The following is a 26610-nucleotide window of genomic DNA, read 5'->3' on the forward strand; positions in this document are numbered from 1 at the left end:
GCTAGGCCAAAAAGAAGTCAGGATTCTGTGGATGAATTTACTGGAATTATAAAAAAACCCAAACAATGAAACAACACACCAAAAGCTAAACACAAAGAAAAACCATCACTCCACAAGCTCCAAGATTAATAATAACACTTTTCCAGCCAATTCAACCCAGACTGGCAAACAAAATCCCTCTTTATCACAGGATGGAAATGGTTTCCTCATTTATGCATATGGGACAGTGTTCCCTCCTGATCCTTTGAAAGGAAACTAAGAAATTACTAAATTACTGTTTGCTGCAGAGTAATTTTTGCTCAGTATTCTGCTTTGAACTGTCCCCAGTTTGGGTGAAGATCAGGATGAACGCTTGAAAATAATTACCTTGCTCTTTCTGGACCTAGTCAATTTACTTATTGATGCAGCTGTGCAGGGGAGGTTGTTAATGAAGAATCAAGTATTTCCTCACACTAAAGGCTTGATTCTCACTTCAAACTATCAAGAGGAATTATGGTAAATAGCATGAGGTAACTAAAAATGAGAATATTCATGCCTGTTCTTTCTCCTTTTCCATGTAAAAACACTGTCTGTTTTCCTCACAGAAATATTATGGTGTCAGATTCCATTACTAGCAATTAAGGAGAAAAAAAAAAAAAAAGACAATAAATCCTTAAATCTCCTGGGACTGCTTCAGAGGTCAGGTGTCTGCTGCTCCCAGAACAAGTGGCACCTTGTGAGCTGCAGAAGGGTTCAGCAGCCACCAGGTGACATGAGAAGGGAATTGCAGCAATAGGAAAACCCAGAGACAAGGAAATAACTCCATCACACCGGAGAGCTGGGTTTTTTTATGAAGATACCCTATGACTACATAGGAGGGAGTGTATTTGTGGAAAACACTGAAGTACAGTGCTGTTATCAGAGAGAGTGTGTATGCTAGAGGAACTGGTGAAAAGTGAAAAATACAATTGTACTGAAAATTATGTTTAATGATTGTGTAATGAGATTATGTTTAATGACAATCTATTCTATTCTAGTACTGCTTTCTCATAGAACAGTTCAAGGAGCTTCAACTAGATTAGGTTGCTCAGAGCCTTGTTCAACCTGACCAAGAATGTTTCCAGGGATGGGCCCCTACCTCTGTGGGCTACCTGTTCTAGTGTTTCACCATCCACATTCTAAAAAAAACTTCTTGTTTTAGGAATAAAATTATTGGGGCTCCTAGAAATCCCTGGGGGGGAGGTGGGGAAGGTCTTCTTTATGTGTGTTGTCCTTACATTTTAGATAATGGCACTGATGGTCTCTTTGGAAACTCTTCCACAATCACCTGCACTTGCATGTCCTGCCAATATGATGCCTCCAGAGAAGATGGACATCTTCTCTTCCAACTGAGATGGTTTTTTTCTTTTTGTTTTCTGTTGTGGTTTTCATGCCAATATGCAAGATTAAGATTTTACTGAAGGAATTACATCCATGGAGCCTTGACAGCAAACACACAATGAAAGACTGAACAGTTTAGAACTGTTTACTCTGGAAAAGAGACAACTGAGGCATATGAGAAGGCTGACAAACATAAAGTAGTTTGGAGCAGGCATATAGGAATCAACAGTTTCTTCTTATCTTAGAAGGTAGGAAAAATGTTCAAGCCACACAGAAATAAATGGCTCTCCACACAGGAAGTTGCAAACATGAGGAACTCCTAGGCAAAGAACAACATGTATGCAAGAATTCTGAAAAGATATTAGATAGGCAGCTAAAGAATACTTGCTGGAAGTTAGTCAACAAGCAAACAAGAGGGGGATCATGAAATGTCTTTGCTAATCAAAGGATGGGAGACTGTTAAGAGATTCTCTCACATCTGTGCTTGCCTCTTTTAAATATTTTAACTCTTCTGGAGAGACTGTTTGCAGTGCAAACTGTCAAGCTCAAATTCCCCCCTGGCACATGACATATCTTTAAGTACTCCCAAAACCAAGAGTGGAACAAGGCTGCCCTCCATAGCAGAATTGCATAAGGAAAACTACAGACCATTCCTGTTTCTGAGAAACAGCTCTAATGGGATGAAGGCATTATGCTTGCATGACCTGATGCATCCCTCTGATTCAAACATCCCATGGTCAGTAAAATGTGAGATCTTTGAGAAGATGTAATATTCATTTGTGACTGGAATATGTGTCTGCATTTAGCTCCACTTACCCCTCTTCCCAGACAGAGAGGTCATCTGGATAATTTTTCCCCTCTTGTATATATTGTGAAATGGACACCCAAAATCTTGCATTGCCTTCTTTTGGACAAGAGCCACCATACACTTTCCAGGTCTGCCCTGCATTTGGTAAATTCATATATCAGGTTCAAGGGCCTCAGGCTGGCAAATTGCTGACTGTGATGCAAGTACAAATCTCTTCTCTCACCCTTCTGAGTATCAGAACAAATAAAGACACAAACTCACAGAATTGTAAGGAGATGGCTCACAAAAATCTTCTTTTTCTTTTTTTTTTTCTTTCCCCATCCCTCTTTATGGTGGAAGACACAGAAGTGCCAAGGCTTTCCCTTCTTCCCTTTTTGGCCTTTCACTGTATGGAACATTAACGAGATGAGCTCAGACAGATGCTTTGCTTAAGCAGGTTCTCTTGATCCTGAACCTGGGAACATTTGAGTTAATGGGAAGTAGTTAACACTTAGGCTTGATGCAGTGAAGCAGCAGTTTATGCTGCAGAGCAATCTCTGGGACAGTTACTCCACCATCAAGGTGGAATAAAGTATGGGCTCAGACTGCTCTGATTTTCTCAGTGGAAAGAAAGAAATCTATGTTATCGTCACAGTAACAAGAGCAAAAGTTTAACTAGCTTTTCATTAGCTGAAGAATTTCTTCTTCATTGAACCTGGTATTTTGTGTAACCATTTCCTCTCAGCAGAAATACCCAGTGCATGGGATATGTGCTTTGGTAGCAGCACGAGGAATACTTAGCCAAGTACATGGATGCCGTCTTCCTTACACTAACACTGCCTTATCCAACTTTCAACAGGTCTCACAGCCTTTATCTACCTCATTCGTCAGTCTAAGACAAATAATACCAGGCTGAATTCAGAGGATCTCATGGGGCTTAAGTGTAGTTTGCAAAAGTATGCTAGAAAAACTTAACCAAAAGACCTTTGCAGCTGCAAATTCTATTAATTCATTAGGCCATCTCTTATGCCATGAAAATACTGAAGTGATTGCTACTATTGTTTTTTCTGCTTAAAATGCAAGATGAAAAGTGAGATGATGAAATTTGCTTGTGAAGACAGGGTAAAGAAGTAATAATTTAATTCAATTTATGAAGAAAATGGGAGATGTGTTACCACTGAAAGATCTGACATCAAGTAACTGTGTTACTTACTGTTACTTGTAGTTACTTACTGTTCTGCTAGATAGAGTGGCTGAAATTCTGCACCACAGCACAACACTACTGATTTGAAAGAATTTGGTTCAAGTGCTGCAAAAACTGCTAAATAGGCAAGTAATATACTACTGTCTCTGAAAGATGTAATTTCAGCTGAGGTGTTTATGGAGGTGCAGTATCAACAATACACAAATAATGGAGAAGAGTTACAACATTCACAGAGTTGATAGAAAAACTGAATCCTCAAATTCAGTGTGGCTTAAAAGTTCTGGTATAGTCACAGGTCCAAAAGAGTTTTTAAGTAACAATTAGACGTATTCTTAGAGAGTTTCACTGAGTAGAACATAAGAGCATAAAAGCAAAAGCATTTAAAAAGTGAATACTCACTGGAGGCAGGAAAATTTCTTCCAGTTGTATTACAAAGACTTACCAAGATGATTTTATGTACATTTTGCAACTTGCATGGCAAGTGCAGGCAATTTTCTTCTGAGATGCTGTCAAGCCAGAGGATCTGTGAGTAAAACAGTGATGACAGATGTGGAACTGCCGTTCCTGATTCTCTTCCCTCAGGAAATCTGAGGCAATTTGCAATAAGGTTTTAAAAAAAAGCAGCCCTCTGGCTTGTATATGACAGCTTCTCTAAAATGCTAGATTTTTCTTTTCACATAGGCACTATGGATTGGTGGGGGCCAAAGGAAACTGAATCTCACAAGGTTAGAACCAAGTAGCTGCCATCTCTGAGCTGGCTCACCAATGGTTAGAATGAGGGCCAAAAATAACATCAGGCTATGATTTTTGGTCTTCTGATGCTGGAAGAACTATTAGCCACCAACATGGTTCAAAGCGTAAGATAAATTCATTCTTGTCCTTCTGTCTATTATATCCAAAGCTCTTCCTGCTTTTCAGGCTGCTGGGAAGTAGCAGTATCTGCCAGAGATGCTGTTCATTGTATGCTACTCAATATTTTTCTTCAAACACATAGAATACAGGGAAAAAAGGCAAAAACAACTGAGATGGGAAAGAGAAACCTTCTATCAGCCTTGTCTTGCAATTCCTTTCCAATAAAGATCAGCCACACTCAGCTTGGTCACCGACTGCTTTTAAACAAAGCATTGAGCCAAACATGGAGAACTCAAATGACTGAGGTGCTGTCTGGCGTTGGACTGAGAGACAGTAAATGTTCAGGATTACTGTAAGAGAAAGGAAATAACCAAGCAGTCGGCACCATGCTCCCTTCTTACACAGCGGAAGAAGACAGCAGACCACGGAAAACCACTTTCCTGAACATTAAACCCACCATTTTGCTGACTGTTTTCTATGTGATTTTTATCAATCCTGTGCTTAAAAAACTCTGCCTGCACTGTAAGCCATTCATCTTTACTTTGTGTTCAGTATACGATACCATCACGTGCATTTTTTGCTTCAAGTGCTTCTAACGACTTTGAGAAGAATTTGCTTTTCCTGTTATAGAAAAGGTCAATATTTAATATTCTTAATATGTGGTTGGCATATACAATGCCTCCCCTGGAGATAAATGAATGGTTTGATGACCATTTATACCCATAAAACTCTCACAAACTTTTCCAGATAGGAGAATGGGACAATAAGGAGTTGCAGGAAGGGACTGAATCATCCTCTCAAAAAAGTCTGCAAAAATCTAGTCACCAGCTACACATGGGATAACTAAGACATCATAATTTTTTAAGAGCACTCAATCCCAAACACCTGGAAGTTTGCAATATCCACAATTCATTTAAAATTGTAGCTTGAATTAACTAAGTCAGCGCTTCCATAGGACAGCAGAGTCAGTATGTGTGACTAATCCTCACGACCCAATCCAGCCTGATGAAATGTAGTTAGATTGACTTCTCCCCCAAAATCACTCTCTTTGGAAGTCAGCTCTAAGACTTCACTGATGCAATTTGTTGGCATTCTGTGGGGAGCAAATATACTTTTGTTCCTTGTCACTAATACTGATTTTTTTCTCAATGACAATGTACTCTTCTCTAACTTGGGTGAGCTCTAACTCTTCTTCAGTAACAATACTACAGAAAAATCAAATTCCTTAAGATCTTATTCCAGATCATCTTTTCCCCTTCTTCTCTCCTTCCCATGTATAAAATAACTAATACCCACTCATATTCACTAGAGCCACATAAACATACATACAGATTGGAAAGAGAAGCAGCAAGAATGGGAAGGTAATGAGTGCAGGAATTAAGTGAAAGCAGTTGAAGCAGTGAGATTGTTTCGGATTTGGAAGAGGATAATGAAGTTTTGGTAGGGCTCACAAAGTAAAGAAAGGGATAGAGGAGTGGGAAGGTCAATTATCCTAACCAGTGGAAATAGAAGTCTATTTTAGCAAGTGTGTGTTGGCAGATGGAAGGGGACAATGTGACAAGGTATGGAAGTAGAGATTATTTTGGTCTGGTAGGTAAGACCTTGACATGGACACAGAATTTAACAGTGAATGAGTAGGATGTATCAGTCTGAAATGTAGGTGGATGTATCAATCTGAAATTTTTGAGATTGCTCCTGCAGAGATATCAACATTCCACTAAAGCATTTTCCAGCAGTTTAGTTCTTCAGTTCCTGAGGGAAGCAGAGTCATGTACTCCTCTAGTTGCCAGTGTCTGTGCTTCCCTCACAACTCCTTTGCATTATGTCCCGAGCTGTTGCTGTCTGTACCTCTGAACACAATTCTAGGCAGGAAATATTCGGACTCTGACAGCACAGTATGGATGTAACAATAGGTGCTTGTCTGTACTTGCTATGCAAGGTAGGACTCATCTACTTCTCCTGAATGGATTTATCTGATCAGAGTTTCTGCATTAAGGTCCCAGCAAAGGCTCTCTCAGTAGAGGTTGTTGTAAACAAGGCTCACTCAAGTATGCAATTACCCAATGATTTTTGAAACAAATCCGAGAGCTGCCTCTCACTCTGAATGTTCCTTTGGCATAAAGGCTTTCTAGAACTGCCTTTAGTGAACACATGGAAACAAAGATCAAAAGAATACTTTAATGCCGTTACAGGCAGTTGAGCAAGTCAGAAAAACAGAAAATGAAACTAAATCAACAGGGGAGCCGATGCCACACAGGCTGTGTTCTGCGCAGCCTGTGAGCCTCTTCACCTGCACACACCAAAAAAGCCAGTTACACCAGGTCCCAGCAGGGTGTCAGAAACATCAAGCATATCAGCAGTGCTGCTAATTCTGAATTAAATATAGCACGCCTTATTCTCTCATAGCTAACAGAAAGAAAGCATGAGAAATCACTACATCTTCTCTAGTAACATGTGCACCATCCTTTTACTGCCAGCAGGAATTTGTGACTGAACTTCAAACTTCCATCACCCTTCCCTCAAGAAAGAAGAAAACATCTGAATAATGGTGATTATGTAAAAAATTGATAGCAAAATACTCATCTCTAATGTTTTCTGGCTGTGTTTTTATTGCTATATCATATCTGTACCTTGTGTATGTTAGAGCCTCTCTGTAATACTTTAACAACCCATGCCAGCAAATATCCAGGTGCTGCTGAGTTCATCTCAGCTCCCTAGCAAACCATCCTATTAGAAAGCTACAAGCATTTCTACAGTTCCCTCAGCTTGGTCATGTACATTTAGTACTACAGCTTTGTATTAAGTTAAAATAATTTGGTCAATATTGTGTCATCTTTGTTCACAAAGCAGAAACTAGGAGACAGTTCAATAACATGCTAAATAAACCCTAAACTTTAATAATTAAGTTTGGTTGCATTATTTTTCTTTAAGCATATATTAAACAGGATGAACAGATGATGTATTATTCAGCCATTTAACACAGAACTGTGACATCCTTATTGCTACCAGAGTCTCAAATGTTGCTAAAATCTCAATGCCAGTAACAAGGTCATCAGGAGGAGCTGTCCATGACCAAAACTGCCTTTTGGCAATGTTCAAACAGGAATCTTGGTCATCATGGTGGTGGTAAGAGGTGTTCAGCACATTGCCAGCCTGTGATATCATGTTATTGAAAACTGTTTTTTCCAGGTGTTTGGTGAAAGCTGTGAGAAATAGAAATGACTTGCAGAAAAGGCTGGAGTTCTATCAGCCCATTTCCCCCCTATAGTTAATATAAGGAAATCAAATAGTATGTGGGGAAAAACACATGAAAGATGACCTAGAGGAAGGTACCAAATAAGCTGTTACTGAATATGTGCTGCCATGCATATATCCCATGGCATTGCAGCCTAGACAATCAGAGCCCAAAGCCCACATCATCAATCTCCAGGCAAGACGTGCTGAACTCGGGGTTTCTGTTTCAGTTTAAAGATGTACATGTTTAAGATGAAAAAGGAAAGCAAGAGCAACCTGGAATCTCTCAAGAGGTAGAGAACACACACACACACACACAAAGAGAAACAACTGTTTTCTTAAAAACCAATCAAGAAACTGCTCAATGCAAGGAGACAATCAGCTCAGTTTTTGCAGATTTCTTAATGGAGTAGTAGGTCATGCTCTGCAATGCCCAGAGCTCTACAGAGAAAAGAGCAGTTGCTTTTACATTTGACCTGTGGACATGCAGGAAAGAACATCAGCAGAAATGCTGCACTCCTGTTTAATCACAGAAAGCAGGAGATAGCAGAGATGATCAGATGGTATCAGCTGTAGTCACTGCAATGAAGCAACTTTTCTCCCCCTTTAAACAATGCCTGTCAAATTAGTATGATTATTGGATATTATGACAATACAAATAACAAAATGACCTCACACGTAACACAGGAAATCATAGAAAATTGGATAAATTGAGCTTTTCAAAGGTAAAGAAAGAAGTAATAATAGACTGCACAGACTAGGTCCTGTGTGTCAAGGCAATGAAAAACAAAGCCTGAAATAAAGTAGTGCCCAAACTGAAAAAATACTGCTAGGAGATTAACCTGAAAACTTTTAGCAAATTAGCATACACAATAATTTATTAAAAAATCAGATAATCATATCTATCTGGATCAAAGCCGATCAGAAGTTTGTCACTTAGGCAGTTTCATGAAAAAAAAGTACTTCTGTAAAAGCAAAGCATTTGACAAACATATAGATTGTGACAAACCCTAAACCATTAAGGATAATCAGTTTTTCAGTCACAAAGGTATTTCAGCTTTTTTTTTTTTGTGTATTTCTCTCATGATCTCATAATTTTGCATTTGGCTTGCTGAGTTCTCCTGCGGATGTGGCTGTAATAGCTGTTCGCATTCCCTGTTAAGGATGTTGTTTTGCCTACACTTTCCCGAAATGTAAGCATGTACATTTGTGCTGTAAATAAGAACTGCACGATGGTTTTCAGCTGTATCTACTCGCTTTCCCCACACCAATGTTCCACCACCTCCACCTCAGCATTAATACTCTCCAGATGGACAAGAATTTGATACAATTTGATACAATTTGATACATCTCCCATCACTAGCAATCTTACACATAACATAGGGATACCACTTTCAGTAGCATCCTAGTAATGCCCTTAAGAAATTAATGGCTCTACATTGGCCTTTTCAGGATATTTAGCAACTGAAGTGCAAAGAACGAGTGGTTGTTTTGCACCATCCATCCATCATAGGATGAAGATGTGACAAAGAACTTGGGCTTGGGAGGGTGGCAGCAGCCACTCATACTACAGTGATGCATATTTCATATTTGCATGAAGGAGCAGAATTAAGATTATGTAAATTATCTTAATGACACCATGCCTTTTTTAAATGTTTGGTTTTGCAGGATTGCTTTTAAGCTATGGAAGGAACAACCAACCATGAATGATGTACTCAACTGGTATAACCAGTAGGAAAGAGAGGGAGGACTGTTGGACTGTCATGGACTGTCAATGATCCTGAAAGCCTTTCAGACTGGGTACAATCTCACACAGCTGTGGTGATAAACATCACATTCCACCACAAAAGAGTGTGCCAAGAGACTGTCAGAGGTGAGTGTCATGCAGCAAAATCACAAAGCACCAAATGAATCCATGCCAGTGACCACAAAGTCTATGGCAGCCAGGCTTTCTTCAGAGAGAAAGGTGCCAGCTATATTCTGTAATGCAATCCACTCCTAGCCAGCTTTAGAATAAGTCCAGTTTTCAATCCTTCCAGTCTATTCAACTTATCACTATACGATGTCACCCAAAAAGAATACCAAAAAACCCAGCATTTATTTTGGTGTGCTTCTCCTCTCTTGATCTCCCCCCCTCACCCCTTCCAGAAATTGCCAGCAAAAGTGAATACTTGCAGTGTTTCTGTTCCGTAAATGGTTTCATGCTCAGCAGCAGGCACCAAAAAGGTTCAGTTCTTGCTCTGATCCTGTGTTTATACTGAGATGGAGGTGATTTTAAGCCATCTTCCATATTTGGGGTCTGTGCAAAGCTGACTGACCTAAGGGCAATCTACTGATGCTCCATCTCTGACATTTACAGAGAGGCCCTTTTGAGCCTTGAACAAGTAAAGAACAGCCATAACATTCTCCCCCTCTGCATCACAAGATCTAGTGCTGAAACTCTGCCCTGCCCAGAAAGTCACAAAGTGACCTTACCACCACTGACAGGCCTCAAAAACAGGAATATAGTCAGGGAGAAATCCCATTTCCCTTTTCAGGCTTTTTGGATAATGGACTCAATTGCCTGAAACAGTAAAAGTCTCCCCTGAGATACATCACCAGGCTAAAGGAGCACCCCAATTCCTCGTGCCTCAAGAGGTTGTGCCAATGAGCAGCACTAAGAAAGAAGTGACAAATTGGGGAAAGCCTTCCTTAATGGATGCTTAAAAGAAAAAGAAAAGAGAGAAGGGCCACTTGAGGCACCTAAAGCTGTTAATAGTGACAAGACAAGAAGGGATTTCTGGTTAATCAACATCAAGGTCAGAGTCTTGTGGAATAAATTTCATATACAGTGAATAACTCACACAGAGTGATGGCATGTTTAGCGTCAACGCTTGGCAAAGATTTGTTTGCTTAATGACTTTTCTCCTATTTTTTTTTCAGTCCAGCAACCTTTGACTGAAGAGAGTTTGTTAAAAGAGCTAAATGTCACTGAAAATGTGCTGTTAATCCTACTCATCAACAAATGTTAACCACAAAGTGATAATAAAGAGAAAAAAGAAAAGACATGGCTCCAATCAGGATTATGCTGGGTAAATGCAGAGACCCGCACGGCTCTGTAACAGGCGGCTCTCATACTGGTATTCCAAATACATGTCACCAACCCTGGTTTTGCAAAAGGGCTTTGATGTTCGTTTGCAGATGGATACACTGTACTTTTCCTTTGGCTTGTGCAAACAAAGAGAGGCAGTTTGGTTTTCTCGGCAAATACTGTCAGATGTTTTATGCGCAGCAATAAAAATTAAGTAAATCTTTGATATTGCAAGTCTTCCTCACTTGAAACAAGCTTGGCTCAGCTACTGGTGGATGTAAAGGAAGAAACACATAATTTTTTTTTCTAGATAAAGAAGTTTACAGATGTCTGTAATGTTTTGAAGATCTCAGCATTTGCTGACTTTAACAATCTCTGTGGAAGCTATTGGGAAGTAAGAGCTGGGGAAATGAGCACATTAAACCAGCCTTGAGATCTTCCCAGATTCTGACCTTTGCTGCACACATCCCTTCTAACTCTAAATCATCTCATTGATCAACATAATTAAGTTGTGAGCAACTATTCTTCTCAAGTCAAGTTTGCTGCTCTGATTTCATGCTGGAGGAACACTTGGGCCTTCAAAGGCTTGCATATTCATCCTCATTCAAGTTAAAAGCAACAAAACTTCACGTCTAAGAAAAGCTACTGCTCTCCCATCAGTGCTAACCACCCTCAGACTGTGTTCTACTTTTTCCCAAGGAAAAGCACAGTATAGCTACATGTATGTTTGTGCAAGCTTTTAGATTTACTTTTTTTAAAATCAGGGTTGAAGTAATTTTGAGACACCTTTAAAGATCTACTAACACTTGGTTTTATACCAGCTGCTGTGAACAGCAGTGAAGCAAATATGGCAATTTCTTTCCTGAGGAGAGCAACAGCTTCTCACATTCCTTTTCACACTCCTTCTCACATTCAAAATACTTGGGAGAAACCTGTGCAAAGTTTGTGAACCTTGTGGAGCATTGCCACTGAGGTGAAATGGAAGGTATAAAGTTCCAGCTCCCTCTTTCTGAAGCTCTCAGATCTTCCACTTCTCCTTCCTGGAAAGCCTACAATATAGTTCCTTGTTTTATGAGCACTGCACAAGGTGTAACAGAATTTCTACACTACCATTTCAAAGGTATTGCTTCTGATCTCATGAAACCATGAAAAGGACCATTTTTTTAACCTTCCTGTTGTGGCTCAAATCAAGCAGGGATTTCATCTGTGTGCCTGTAGGTGGTTTTGGGCATTTTCCACAAGCATCTATCATTACTATACAAGTATAGCTAGCACTATTTGAAATTAATTATATCTAAGGCTCCAGCAACACAATCTGGAAAGGTTGTGACCCTGAGTAATTCTGTATGTTCTAAAATTGCTTCTTAGAGTTTCACCATTCATGAAACCATTCAAAATTCTTGAAAATATAAGACATGACCTCACTTATCACCACTGTATCATCTCATCTTCTCTTACACTACACATATATGTGTAAATGCCCCCAAATGTACTTTTTCATAGGAGCACCCTCACTGATATTGTTTTGCATTTAAATATATATTGCTTTTATGTTCTTAACATAGATGTGACTAAAAGGATCTCTGGTAGCAGAGAAATTAGATTGTGAATTCAAGTGAGAAAGCCAGAAAATACAAAACTATTAAAATCACATTTTCTATTCAAGGAGGGTGGAGTTTGATCTTCTCTTTTCCAGTATCAACTCAGGACAACTTTACTTCAGCCGATGAAGCTTAAGGAGTTAAAAAACAAAGCAGCCAGAACTACATGCCTCTCCTTCCTAGAAACTAAGAGTCAACCTTTGAAAGCATAAGTTCCTCTTTTCAGTGGTTTTGAGCATTTGTAGGTGTCTTGAATCCAGACTGCCAAAGGTTAATAGTCATGATTACTTTAAGAAAATATGTTTAAAGTAGGGTAAATCCTCCTTTCATGACCTTGAGATGTGCTTAGTAATCTTGGTTCCTGAAGAAATTTGTGGCAGCTCCAAGGTAACTACCACCATCGCACTTCTTTACTCAGGTAACTATTAGGAGGAGCACTCTCCAGTTTATTCTACAACTTCTTGTTTTTTCCAAGAGTTACAAGGTAGAAAAGGACATGTGGAATCCACACATTACATTAGTTGTGCTTACAAAGAGATTGCCCCAGTGCTGTCAGATATTCATAGGGCACATTTCCTTTCTAAACATTAAACCTAGGATCCACAAAATTCTTTCATGCGTTTCCCACGTGCTTCCCCAATATCCAGCCATATTTTGGTATGCATCACAAAGAAGCTAAAGTGAGGGAAGGATGAAAATTTCACCTCTGCTCTTTAGAGACATAATTAAGGATTTGGTTTTTATGTTGCAATTCTTTAAGCAGAGGAATTAAACTAAATCCTTTGTACATTGACAGAAGCATCAAACACAAAGTTCCCAGTTAACCCTGTATGGACAGAGTAAGCAGGGTGGGCTTTATCACCACACACCGCTCAACAGGAATAAAGTAGATTGTTCTCCCTGTTTATCCACCTTCTCTCATCAGATGCCAGGAAATACTTAAAAAAGGAACAGCTATGCTTGTCATGAGCACTAAGCAAGCAATTATGCAAGCTAATTTTTGTGTGTAACAGACTATATTATTCCTATAGCTACTGAAACCTACACACAGACAAATCTCACAGGTATTTTGTTACTCATGCCTTTCATGCTGTTGCCAAAGTTGCTAGATGATGCTGCAGAAACTCAGGATAATTGGTGGGCAACTTCACATTTGATAGTTGGGATTGTAGTCACTGTCTGACAAAGCTGGCTCCCTCCACACCAGAGAGTTAGAAAGTGATTTGCAGTCCACTGCAACATCAAGACTCAAAGGGCTGTGCTGTCCTGCTCTTGCTACCCTTCATATCATAAAATCAAACATTCACATAAGGTATTTAGGACCTGCTTGCCAGATTGCAAAGGTAGATGTTTTTTTTGGCTCTCCCAACAGAGCTGAGCCCTGAAGTGAAGCCAAGACCTGTAATCATTTGCCTTGGCTGAAACAAAAATAAACATACCCTGTACTGTATGCACTTCTGAGGTAATTACTGCCATTAGATCACAGCATGGAAATGAATTTTAAACCATGCAAAGAGACCAAATACAAAAAAACCCTATGTTAAAATCATGTTAAATGTCCAGTTATACCATGCCAAAGCAAGAAGGGCTCAACTGAAAGAAGCAGCTTTAGCTCCAGCCCACCTTGTCAGGTCCAGCCACTGCAACCCACATGGTGAAGTTAAATTGTCTCTTGGTAGGGGCTGACCCACAGGCCCAACATGAATGGGCTAGGAATCCCATTTGAGGTACTATTGCCTCTAGCAAAATAGACATTGCGTTCCTTTAGCACTGTTTAAAGGGTGTATTACATCTACTAGGTGTTTGCCCCTCTGCATTCTTTCATTTCTCTGTCTGCCTGTCTCCACTGCCACACAGGCACTCACCAGCTGAGCATCACCCAGTCCAACTTCATTTCACCCAGTTAGCTCCTCCCAAACCTCGACAGTCTAAAAAGGGAGACTCATTTCTTTGTAAGGATCATTGGAAAAGGACAGAATATACCAAGAGGTTGAGTTGATTCCAAGTTCTCAAACAGCTTGGTAGCCCAGCACAGCAGCTGGCCTGGAATGTCACATCACCTCTCTATTTCAATCCACTTTCACTCTTCACAGTTGTCAAAGAGACAAAATCCACCCTGCGTTCCTTCAAACACCAAGGCATGGAATATCCACAGGAGATCATGTGAGCTTCAGACCCCGTCTGCCCCAGGAAGAAGCTGTCCTGCCCCAGGACTTCCCTCTGAGTCCCCCACTGACCATGTCTCATACTGGTGCAGCACTCAGCATTTCCCACCAGCCCTCCATCAGGATCACATACAGCTCTGGCTCTTCAAGCTCTCTTCTGTAACAACTCTCTTCTAGAGCCAGATTTAATAATTGTTGCACCATTCCAGCTTTTAAAGGTAATAAAGAAATGCTCCGAGCTTGGCTAACAAAAACACTCTGTGCGGCTGCATCGGTGAGACTGGGACACTGTTAGGTGTGTTTGCATTTTCCTTGACCTTGCTGTTACTTTGAAGCCATCAGAGGCTGCTGCTCAGAGTGGCTTCAAGGTCCTTTCTTAGACTTACTGCCGTTGACTCAGTGACAACAACACGATGTCTTTAACTTCTGATTCAAAAAACAGTCATTCAAATAAAGGATACACTGACAGCCCATTAACTACAGCAAAGATTGTTGTTGCTGCTACAATTTCAGAGAGACCTATTTAAAAATAGATTAGGGTCTTGGAAACCACTCAGCTTATTCTGCCTTTTTTCCCCTCTTCTCTGCAAGACAAGTTACCAAACCAAACCTGGCATTTGCTTCCCCTCTGATCTAGTTACAACTTCATTATAGCAATATTGGCCAGCAGCAAGTAACTTATTAAATAAATGCCCTTTAAGTGCTTCTACCTGGATAGTTGATTCAGATAACAGAGAGATAGAGGGAAGGAAGGGCCTGGCTTGGCTCTGCCCATTTTCCACCTTCCCTTGTAGTAGCAGGGCCAGGAGGCCATTCCAGCTCTTCAGGAACAGGTGAGCAGCATCTCCCAGTGCTGCAACTGGAGGAGAAATGATGCAGCCCTTTCAAAGCCACATTGGCCTTCATAACAGTCTTAAAAAAAACCTTCACTCTAATCATCCAGCATTTGTTCTGTGCACTCCGGCAAATGTAGCTTTGTAGGAAATGTATTTGTTTGTATGTATGTATTTATTTGCTTTCTCAACAAAAACCAGCTTTCAATCTCTGCAAATAATTTGTCAATGAAAATTATTTTGCTAATTTTTTACCCCCTACAAAGTTGACAAGGTCACCCTGGAAGCCATTGTCATCCCCTACCAAGAGACAAGAGCCTTCCCTGCCTGCAGAAGGAAGAGAGCAAAAGGTTCTGGATAGACAGCTTGACACAGTGTGTCACCAGAAGGGTGGTGCTGACTTGGTGATGAACAACATAGATACTTCTTTTAGAAAAAGTAGAAAAAATCCCAACCTTCTGAAAGAAATGTTCTACTTCATGTACTTAAAATAAACAAGGTCTGCTATAACCACTACACTCCAGGCTTCTGGGCACAGTTGCCTCTTCATCTCACCACTTGATGTGCTGCAACTGCACTTAAAGTTAATGAACTTCGAAAAGAGTGATTAGGACCTTCACAAAACACCAAGAGACCTAATACCTGTAAATATCATCACTAACCACACAAATCACCACCACTACCTTTTTCCCCCACTCTTGCTGTGGGAAGCCACTACCAGCAGAACTGTCCAACACAAAGTTTGCAGAAAGCAGGCAACTGTTTCTGGCTATTTCCCAATGAGATGGAGATGCCTCAGCTAGATGGCATTTGTTTGTTTGTTTGAGGTGTTTTGTTGTTTGAGTTCTTTTTAAACTTTGAGGGATAGAGAAGCTTTACAAAGGGGTTTGAAAGCAAATTGTAGTGAATATATGACTCACCTGAGTGTGTATGTACAAGTATACTCAAAAACTGACATATAAATTTATGTTTAACATTTCTTCAGTACTGTTTGATGTGAACAAATGCTTAAATTCAAACACAGTAGTAGATGAATGCTCAAAGTTCATGACACACATCTTAAACTACCGGAACTTGTGAACATCCAGAGGCCAGATCAATTAGCATGCTGCTTATGGCATTGCAGAAGATCCATACTGGTTTCTCATTAGTACTTATTTCTCTGCCCAAGATCACAAGTCTTAAACATACAATCATCCAAAGCAGAACACTTACATCTGTCATTAGATTTGTGAGATATGAAATTTATTAAATCCATGAGCCCTGACCCTTTTTTCCCCTCTAGAAGTTCAAAAGTACAATAAAAACTTAAGGTTTTTTATATTTTATAAGGATCATTTGAGGTAGTCTTGGATTAACTTTGATGTTTGCCTCCTTCAGTGATGTAATATGCTGAACATCTACTTCCTGGACCAAGAATTTTGCAAAGACCACTGTATTATTACAAGAATGTTTACTTGCCATCTAACCTCACTTTAAACCAAACATACAGTGAGTTTTTTCCCCTTACAAAGAGAAATTGTTAAACAATTTCTACTTTTCCACAGGCCCATAATCAACCCTTTAAATCAAACATGAATTATGGACTTTCATTTATCAATTGATCCACTGTTTTTTGATGGGTTTTTTTTCCCTTAACTTTTTTGGGTGCAGCAGATAAAAGACCCAGTTGTACTATCATAGCCCATTGCTTTGTAACCAAACTCTGCATGGGAGAAACATTCCTCTTTTTTGTGATGGGGAAAGAAGGAACAGAAAGAGGGAAAGTTAAGGTTTTTTCCTACCTTGTTTTCCTCTTTGACTTAAGCTTTATTGTTGTCATCGTTTTGAGGCTTTGGGAGGAGGGTAACTGAAGGTTGTTATTCCTATAAAACTCTTTGAAAGCCATTGTGTAGGTGGGTCAAAGAGAAACCAACTTAAAAACTATCAACTTTTGCATTTCAGCAGCCAAAGTTAATGTTGACTAAGAACCAAAAAAGAAGGGGGAGGAGGTAGAAAAAAAAAGTGGCCCTACGGAAAGCAAGGGCCAGCTGAGAGATCTAGAGGACAGCAGGCTCTGAAGGGGCAAAGCTGCTCCTTTTGATGTGGGAGGTCTGCAAGTAACCTACTGGGACACTCCCTGGGCTGGCTCATTAACCATGTCACCAAAGCCCCCCAAGGTCCAGAGAATCATAACATTATCTCTGACATTACCACACAGATACAAGGTTCCTTAGGCAGTCTATAAACATGCCTGTACTAACCAATTCATCGTGGTTTGACACCCCTGCAAGAGCTGGATGCCCTTTAGTGAGCCACATGAATTGCCCCAGTCATTCATCAAAGTTTCTCAGAGTGCATTTCACACAGCATTAAATTTAATTAAAGCAACATTGACTGCATTGTAATCCTCTGGAGGCTCTTTGTCAGAAGGAGCTGGAACACTTTCTACTTAAACATCTATTGTTTAGGTGGGATTTTTTTTCCCCCCTCTTCCGTTGTCTGAACCAAAGTGATTTGCTGCCTCTCCCTGTTTTTTATTTAAAAACTCATATGTCATGAAAAAGTTCTATCATGAAAACAGAAGCCCCAGCCTGACATGACAAACAGTTCAGCTCCTATGCACTTGCCTGCAGATACTGGAGAATATGGAAGATTGCTTTAAACCTGACAGACATGTAAAACATGCATACAGACATACCAAAAAAAACAACCCTTGACATACACAAATGAAGATTAGTAGCAGAAAGGATGTGTGATGTGTGTGGTTAAAGCTACCTGTTTGTCAGCACACATCCCCGTGCATGTCTTCCTGCCTTGGTGCGCCAGCCAGGAGCCACAGTCACCTCCCTTTGGTGCTGGAATGAACAGTGGCTCCAGATGCACCAAGCGCTCCGTAGTCCAGGCCACCTTTGCCAAGAGCAGTGGTTGCACCAGACCCTCACACCAGTGCAGGGTTCTAGCAGTGTGCATTCTTCTTGGTGGAGGAAGCACCAGGCAGAACCCAAATCTTTGAGTCTCTCTTTTGCCATGTCTGCTCATCCACACTGGAATCCCACTGGTTTGTTTCATTTATTTGCTATTTTTTGACCCCTTCTAAATCAGCATCAAAAGGCAAGCTTTTTTCCCCAACCTAGCTGTCTCTTGATCCTTTCTGCCATACACCAGCAGTGTAAAAGCTCTACTCTTCTGTTTGATGTTAGTCTGGGAGCAGACACAATTCTCAGAAGCATAAAGATTATTCCAACACTGCACTATAGTGAGAGCAGACGGAAGCACAGTCTTGCCCAAATGAAGATACCTGCTGCAATCACTTTTCCTCCTGAGATCAGAAGCATTTTTTGAGAGCTCTTTCTCTGCATGCAGTAGGCAGAGTGAGATCACATACCTTCATGAACAACACAGGTGAAAAAGTCCTTTGCTGTTACAAATGCTAACTGCAGAATAGGCTAAGGAAAATCTATCTACAATAAGATGTGGTGGCTAAAACACTGATTTTTGCTACTGTCTCCTCATGCCCCCATAACTTAGTTTACTTCTATATTGAGGTGATGTTCCAATTTTCGTCTTACCAAATCATTTGGAGTCACAAAGACAACTTCTCAGTCTGTCTACTATGGATGTATGAAGTAGCATCCTCCTTGCTTTATTCTCCAGCATGTAATCTGGAAAAATAAATCTCATTATTATTACTGCAGTGGCCTGGAAGCTTCAGATATTTCTGTTTCTTTATGGTTTTGATGAGGAGAGTAGAATAGAAGGCATTCACATTGCCATCATTCATGGTTATTAGTAGACAAAAAAAAAAAAAAAAAGAAAAGAAAGTATAGTTTTGTATTTCTGTAAAGGAAAGCGACTAAGCAATTCTGCCCAAAAATGGATCTGCTTAGGCTTCGAGGTTTCAAAGGACCTGGCAGGGGGGTCTTGGGAGAAATTCTGTGTTATGCTCGGCCAAGATCAATGTTATTGTTTATCTCAGAGAAGTATTTATTTCCAGTTCTCAGTACTTCTCATGGCTCCTCATGTGAGATCCTCTGCTGCCATGCCGTCATGGAAATGGTTCCATAAAAGAATGGGAGGTGCTGAAGAATCAGATCATTTTCTTCACAGGATGCACCCATCTATGCCACAGACTCAGGGCACCACAATGCCTACCAGCTCAGAACTTGTTTCTTATTGCTTGCCAGGTCTGAGATTTAAGAAAAGACCCAAAAAGAGATCCAAGCTCTGCACGGATCCCAATCCTCAGGGCATGCCCCTCACTCAGGTAAAAGTATATTTACAGTTAAGCAGAAGTGATATGAGTCTAAAACCAGAACTGCTTTTTCAAAGCTGTAGTCTGAGAGTTTATGCAAGTCCTCAGCTGATGAGAACTGAAGAAGCTTTACAGAAAGTATGGAGAATTGGCACTTGGCAGCTCTGGAAGAAAGAGCCTCTGCTTTTTAACTCCCTATAACTCTGTCCTAGAGCTAAAGGAAGGAGAGACATTTGTGTAACCAGATTAATTCAAGCAACTCAGCCTCACTACAGTGCAAATACCACTTTTCCATTCTTCATACACACTTACTGAGAAGAGAACCTTACTAATGCAACAAACTAAATGCCCCCAGAAAACCTCAACATTCAAACTCAAGAATTTTTGCCTTAGAGAAAAACACAGATGAAGAAAAAAAAAAAAAATAGCCTCTATTCTTTAGTAGCTTTTGCAGGAATTTTGCCTTGTGCTGTTTGACTGAACAGAGCTAAATGCAGAGCTGAAATAAAGGTACAAGTCCTCCATGACTCACACACAGAGGCCATCAGATAGCTGTTAATGCTGCTCTGGGGTGCTACCATCTGCAGAGTGCTGCATTAGTTATGCATGGCACGCTGATTTTACTACTGTAATTGCACACATATTCACACCCCCCATCACAGCCTCGATGGTAAAACTTGTGCATAACATTATACTTTAGACGACCTCCTGCTGACTTAGAAAGAAAAACTCCAACTTTATTCTACTCTCCCTTGGTATTTACTTCAGTTTCCCTTTCAAGCTTCTCAAACACACAATAAGCTTTTGATTATCAGGGTTTTAAGTGCTCCACTGGACACCCAGTGTGTATTTATGAATGGAATTAATAAAGAAGCAATCTGACTCCATCAAGGGAGCATTTTCAGCTACTCTTAAGTGTCACTGAGCAACACAAGTAGAAATTGAGACGAGCTAGAGGCCTCCAGCCTTCATTTTTTACATTTATTTAGTCTCATCCAGTAAAAGTCTTAGAAATTAACATTTGTCATATTAGGATCTCTGTACAACCAATTCATTTAATGAACTGAAAAAAAAAATAGGGGCTACATACATGAGCAATTCAAACTATAAAACTACTTGTATTGCTAAAGAAAGGCAGGAATATTACCACTCTTTAAGACAAATCCTTTTGGTTTAGGTTTTCTCCCTCCTCCACACAGATTTTTCAAGTCATATCTTCCCCCATTTTTTTTGCAATTGTCAGCAAATTCTCATAGAAATTCTTAAAGTCCAGATTGCAGATTACTTATAAATAAATAATGAACTCAAATGAGTCATCCCAAATAAAAAGAAAGGAAGAAGCAGGGCGGGTGTGTTAAACCTTGCCTTGACAATTTACACTATTGTCCTTAACACTAAGGATAAGTATTTTGTCCTTAATATTAAGTATTAAATGCTCATGATGTTTCAATGAAAGTATTTATAAACTTATCTAAAATCAAGCTTGTTCTGTTGCAAGACACTGTCTACTGTCCCGAGAACAGCAGCCTACTCTCAGCTGAATTAAGTTTTTATGAAGCACGAGAAAAAAAAAGCAAAAGGGAGGTTGGGACATTTCAGGCACAACAGGAATCAAGGACTAATTTAACTTGCTCTAAAGAAAAGTGCTGAGAAGAAAGATTTCCCAGGATAGATAAGGAAGAGTATATGAGCCTTCCAAGGACTTAGCTACTGCTACAGGACCAGGGGTACAGGTGAGCCACACTCTGCCAGGCAGCAGCTTCCTGTGGAAGCCAAAGCAGGGGAGGTACAGCAAGCCTTTAGCTGGTGTTTCACAACATCAAACCTCCTCAGGTTTTAGCCCAAATCCCTTTCATTATCACTTTATAGGCGAGGCCATCTCTGCAAGAAGCCGTGATAACTTTTACGTCTGTCAGTGTCAAGGCACCTGCATCCTTTGAGAAATCCAGGTCAAAAAATTTTAACATTTATCTGCATTAATTCTGACATCACAGCTAGATAATAATTGTGTCTTAGGAAAGATGGCCCAAAATATGATGTGGAAAAGACTAATGAAAGCGGGGCATTTTTATGTATATATTTATATGCACATCTTTAATACTCAAATCAAGGAGGACATTCTCCCACATTAGAATCAAATGAGGCCTTCCCCTACTTTTTCCACCTAGGGGAGTCCCACTCAATTTGCTAAGCATACCTTGCCTGGAGAAGGAAAGTGTGTGTCCTGCCAGTGTGTCCTGTGCACAAAACCCCTGATAACACACAGGATGATCTCCCTGACAAATCCCCCACGCTGTGCAGCCACAGCAACACAGCCACCTCCTGCCTCATTGTGAATGCCCAGACTAGGCAAACAAGACAACTCACAGCTATTCAGGCAAATTTGGGCCACCATGATGGGAAAGGTGCAGAGGGAAAACATTATGACCCGAACTCTTTTGAAACAACCTGACAGTTGATAGATGAGCATCCATAAAATGACAAAGGATCCCTGTATAAAGCCCCTTGCTACCAACATCTTCTCCCTGGGAAACTAATTACCCTGTACTATCAGTGAAAATATTATTTTTCCGGTAATTATTTTCCCTTTTTTTGTCAGTGAGAAAATGATCACGAGAAGTCACCTCACCTCTAATTTTTTGCCATACTTGAATTAAAAACGTCATGCAATACTATTCATGTGATTTTATCTCACTTAGCTCCTTACATCTGTAGAAATAAGTAACACTAAGCAAATTCTAAATCACCAGGAATGTGTGTGTTTTTATGATGCTGATTTCCAATTGCTGTTTGCTCTGTGGGCACTGTGAAAGGCAGCAGAGACAGCAGAGTTTATCTCCAGGCTGCCGTAGCAGTAGTGAGAGAGGGGTAAGAGTTGTCGGATGGAAGTTGCTAAAGGCAAAGTGTTATCTATCAAAATGTGTTTTAACAAATACTGGGTGGTGCAGTTTTCTTCCTCAAGTGCTGGGTTTGATTCCCTTTGGTTAAATTTACAATGTAAATTTGTCTTTACAATTCACTTGTGTAAAAAAGCAGAGAAGGTCCTAATCCAGCTGGCGGGTGTAGTTAATTCCAACCATTGGGAGGCTACAATCCAAAACCATTTCAAAATTTTAAGTGTTACTTGACTTGTATATATGATCTAATTTACATGATGCTGCAAGATTTACAGATCTTGAAAGCTGAATTCGGCTCCAAAAGTGTTTTTAGGACACAAGGAATCAAATACAGGTGTATTTTTCTGTTTTGTTTTTTTCTTTTATTCCAAACAATTTCTGAGGCTGTCATATTCTATAAATCTATGAAATAAATAACACTAATTCTGAAACTTAAGCCTCAGACCACGTTTTACATTCATTAGCGCTAGAAGAAAATAAAACTTATTTTCTACAGAAGAAAACAATTTATTTGATTACTCAAAATTATCTGCTCAACTCAAAGTTTTAGTGCTACTTCTGAGGTTATCACAAGAAAATTGTTTAGTATAATTATACAGCATCTAACCACAAAGGCATATGGGCGAAAGTTTCCTAAATTAATTGACAATCCATTAGGCATTAGCTGTAAAAAAAAAAAAAAAAAAAAAAAAAAAAAAAAAAAAAAAAGGGAGAAACAAGGTGTCCCTCAGCTAAGTGTAAAGAGGGATTATATTTAGTCACAGAATCCCACAAAGTGCCATGGACTGACTCAACCTGCAACTGTTATCCAGAGCTGGGAAATCTGAGACTGAGTAACCAAGCAGGTAGGACAGGAAAACTGATGTGATTGACCAAACCAGAGGGAAAGAGCTGCTGAGACAAGGAGCATCTTTTACCTGCTGACACATTCACTGCGGCCACAAGGATCCCAGTCCACAAAATTAACTATTACTCCAACTAATAACTGATAAACCCTGTTGCAAAACTTGCTTTGATATTAGAATACATACACAGGGCTATTTGAAGAGGAAATTAAATTACCAGGGTCAGCAATTCACTGTTGTTAAAAAAAGCCAAGGTCAGAGGGAACTTTCTGATGACCAGTTCAATTCAAAATTTGGTTCTCTCAAACAGTGGGACTGAAGTATTCATGTTGTTAGCATAATGTGTCAGTCTGGAATCTCCCAGTCACTGCATTTCATGTTCAAGTTGTTGTCAGCTTCCCCCGGGTAACATTATCATCTTCACTAAATTTTTTCATATGATTTACTAAAGACAAAAGTCTCTGTTTCCCTGTATAATTTCTGGGAAAAAGCCTTATTTCTTGCTAGAGCTTTTTCATCAGGGAAAACAATAAGCAAGAAAAAGAGAAGAGCTTTTCTGTTCATTTCATTCTGTGCCATCTTTGCACGAGTCAGGATGTAAAGTAACTTAAATAGTAAATGTCACACAGCAAGTGAAATAATCAGCTCTGATATTGTTTGGAGAGACTTATTTTTAGTGGAAGAAATATCATCTTTTCAGATTTCTTATTAAATGCTATTATTCAAGTATAAGGGTCAACTCTGTGTTGATTATGAACAGTTAAAAATGTAACAAAAAATGCTCATTTGAAACATCTCACCCATAAAAGTAAACTTGGAAAAAAACCAAGTAACTTAAGCAAATATGCAATAGAGTATCTTAAAGAACATTTATCCTAGGAAATGGAACCTGTTTAGACAACCAAATCAAACTCCCATCAGTTAACTCTAATTTGTTCTTCACTTCTCCAGTTACAGCTTCTCTTAGGAGGAAACTTCAGTGATCTCTAACCTCATGTTACAGCCCTCCTCACCAAGACCTCACACCTGCATGGGACAATCCATTCTTTTAACTCACCACTTGTTGAAGCTTCTGGGTGTGACAGCAACAGCCTTGCTTCAGCAAGAGTCAGCTGATGGACATTGCTGGCAGGGAATTTAATCTAAATTAAGTTTCACATGGACTTTGCTCTGTTAAAGAAAGGCCACCCAGATAATTACAGTCTAAAAACCAAATTTGATTCTCTGCTTATGCCTGTGAACCAAGAGACTGGGGTGAAGCCACTAAGTCAAGCAGCTGCAGAATTGTTCTGAAGCCCTCTTACAGATTTCAAGTGGTCAAGAAAAATGCCAATGCCTGAAGGATTCTTTCAGGTTTCAAGGACAGGTTTGTCTTTCTTCACTAAAACTACTTTGGCTTTTATTCAAAACAAGTACAGAGCAATCCAACACAAGAGCAATAAAAGTTTTCAGCCACACAATACCCTATCTGCTGCAACAAGAATTACTCAAGTAGAAAGAGTACCTAATCTTCTCTTATTTTGTATGCACAAACATAGAAATCCAGAAATACATCTTTGAGCTACACACAGGTAAATAATTCAAAATACTTTCCACAATTATTCATGAGTTTAAAGAAAAAAAACCTACACATTACAGACATTCTTTTTGGTTTGCTTCAACCAAAAAAAAAAAACACCAAAAAAAAAATAACCAAAACCCCCCAAATAAACCAAAAAAAAAAAAAAAACCCCACAAAAAAAATCCCCAAACAAACAAACAAAAACCAAAACAAAGAAAAAACCAAAACAAAAAACCAAAACAAAAAACCCACAAAAACAAACAAACAAACTAAAAAACCCAAAACCACAAAATCAGGTTTTACACCTTTTCTCATAACTGAAAGATTAACTTAAAGTTTATTTTCACTAAGAATTGAATAAGAAACTGAATTTTAGGGCTTAAGTTTCTGCATTTGGCAAAGATTAACAGTACAAAACCAATAAAAAGAAGGTCGGATCGCATAAGGCTTTTAGCATGATAGATCATGTTGCACTGCACCTCTGCTAAAGCCAGACAGTAATTTAGTTCCAACTAACTTTAGTAAAATTTTTCACCTCAGTAGTGTAAGCATTTCACACCTTGCCTGAAGTATCCATAACATTCAAAGGAAAAAAAAATCAATGGAGACTTATTTCCTGCTGCCTGGACTGTAAAACAGAGGTGCCTTTCTTGGCCTGCTTGTTTGCCACCCCCGTAGAAAGCACTACAAATTGCTTTTTACAAGGCATTTGATATAACTACCATCAAGACCAAGTTTGATATAACTACCATCTTAGTAATTTTACAACTACCATTTATATATTTGATATAACTACCACCAAGATCAAATGAAAGAAAGCATAATGCAGAGCCCCATAATCAGCCATACTGTACTTAATTTAAGCAGCAACACACTTAAGTGGGGGTTGTGTACCATTAGAAGTATAACATGATACTGTTTATCTTCTGTGTCAACAAAAATAAAAGCCAAGGGAATGAAGAAATGTGTTTACTTTTAAAGAGTGATGTTTTTAGCTAGAAATTGGTTATTGGTTAATCCCAGCTTCTATTATGCTTCACAGTAGTACATCAGAGCTCAGATGACTGAACACAAAGAAGAAAAATGCCATCTGCACAACACTGAATGTGATATAGTTATCAGGGGATGGAAATGTCTTTAAAGCAGAGACTGCTCTCACACCTTGAAAAACTAAAAATCTTACCTGCAAACATTGCAAAGTCCATTGTAGAAAACACTACACCAATTTAAGTGACTGTTCATCAGCAAATTTTGCCAGTGTTACCTGCAATGGTTAGAGTCAGACTCAAGGTTCCAGCATTAAAGAATACAATTTTTGCCTTTTCATACATGTCAAATCTATATTTTACCCAATTTTCAATTAATCATCACTGTACTAGAACTATACTTTGTTAGAATAAAGTTCTTCAGGGAGTAACAGATATTAAAGTTGAGCCAAGGCAAGGCTTAAAGCTCTCTCTGTTAAACAGCAAGGCATGATATGGTGAATAGGTTCATTTTGCAAAAAGTTGTAAAATGCTTCTATTTGTCAGACAGTCTAACCTGCTCAAAGTACACATCCTGTTTACACTAAATTGATTTAAAACCTTATAACTGTATACATCCCAGTGCCTAGGAAACATGAAACAAGGGTTTTTTCCTGTGATGGGGGAAAAAAAGAGGTTTACATATCATTCATGAAAATGCAATGGGAAACGAAAATGGAGAGAATCATTTACCAGACTGGAAATTTAGCAACTGGGCAGTGTAGTTCTGTGACAGGTCACGATCTCAAGAAAATAACCTAATTAACTTACTTGGCCAAGGGCCAAAGAAAATAACTTTAATCCTTTGGAACTTGATAATTCCATCTATAATCACAAGGGCAAAATCTTCATGTGGATTTTCCACAATTCTAGCTACATGGACTATTATCCTAGCACAATGGGGAACCACAAAAGGCTGATCCACAGCCTAAAGCTAAATGTT

The sequence above is a fragment of the Vidua macroura genome, chromosome 4, assembly GCF_024509145.1.
Source record: "Vidua macroura isolate BioBank_ID:100142 chromosome 4, ASM2450914v1, whole genome shotgun sequence".
NCBI classification, from domain to species: domain Eukaryota; kingdom Metazoa; phylum Chordata; class Aves; order Passeriformes; family Viduidae; genus Vidua; species Vidua macroura.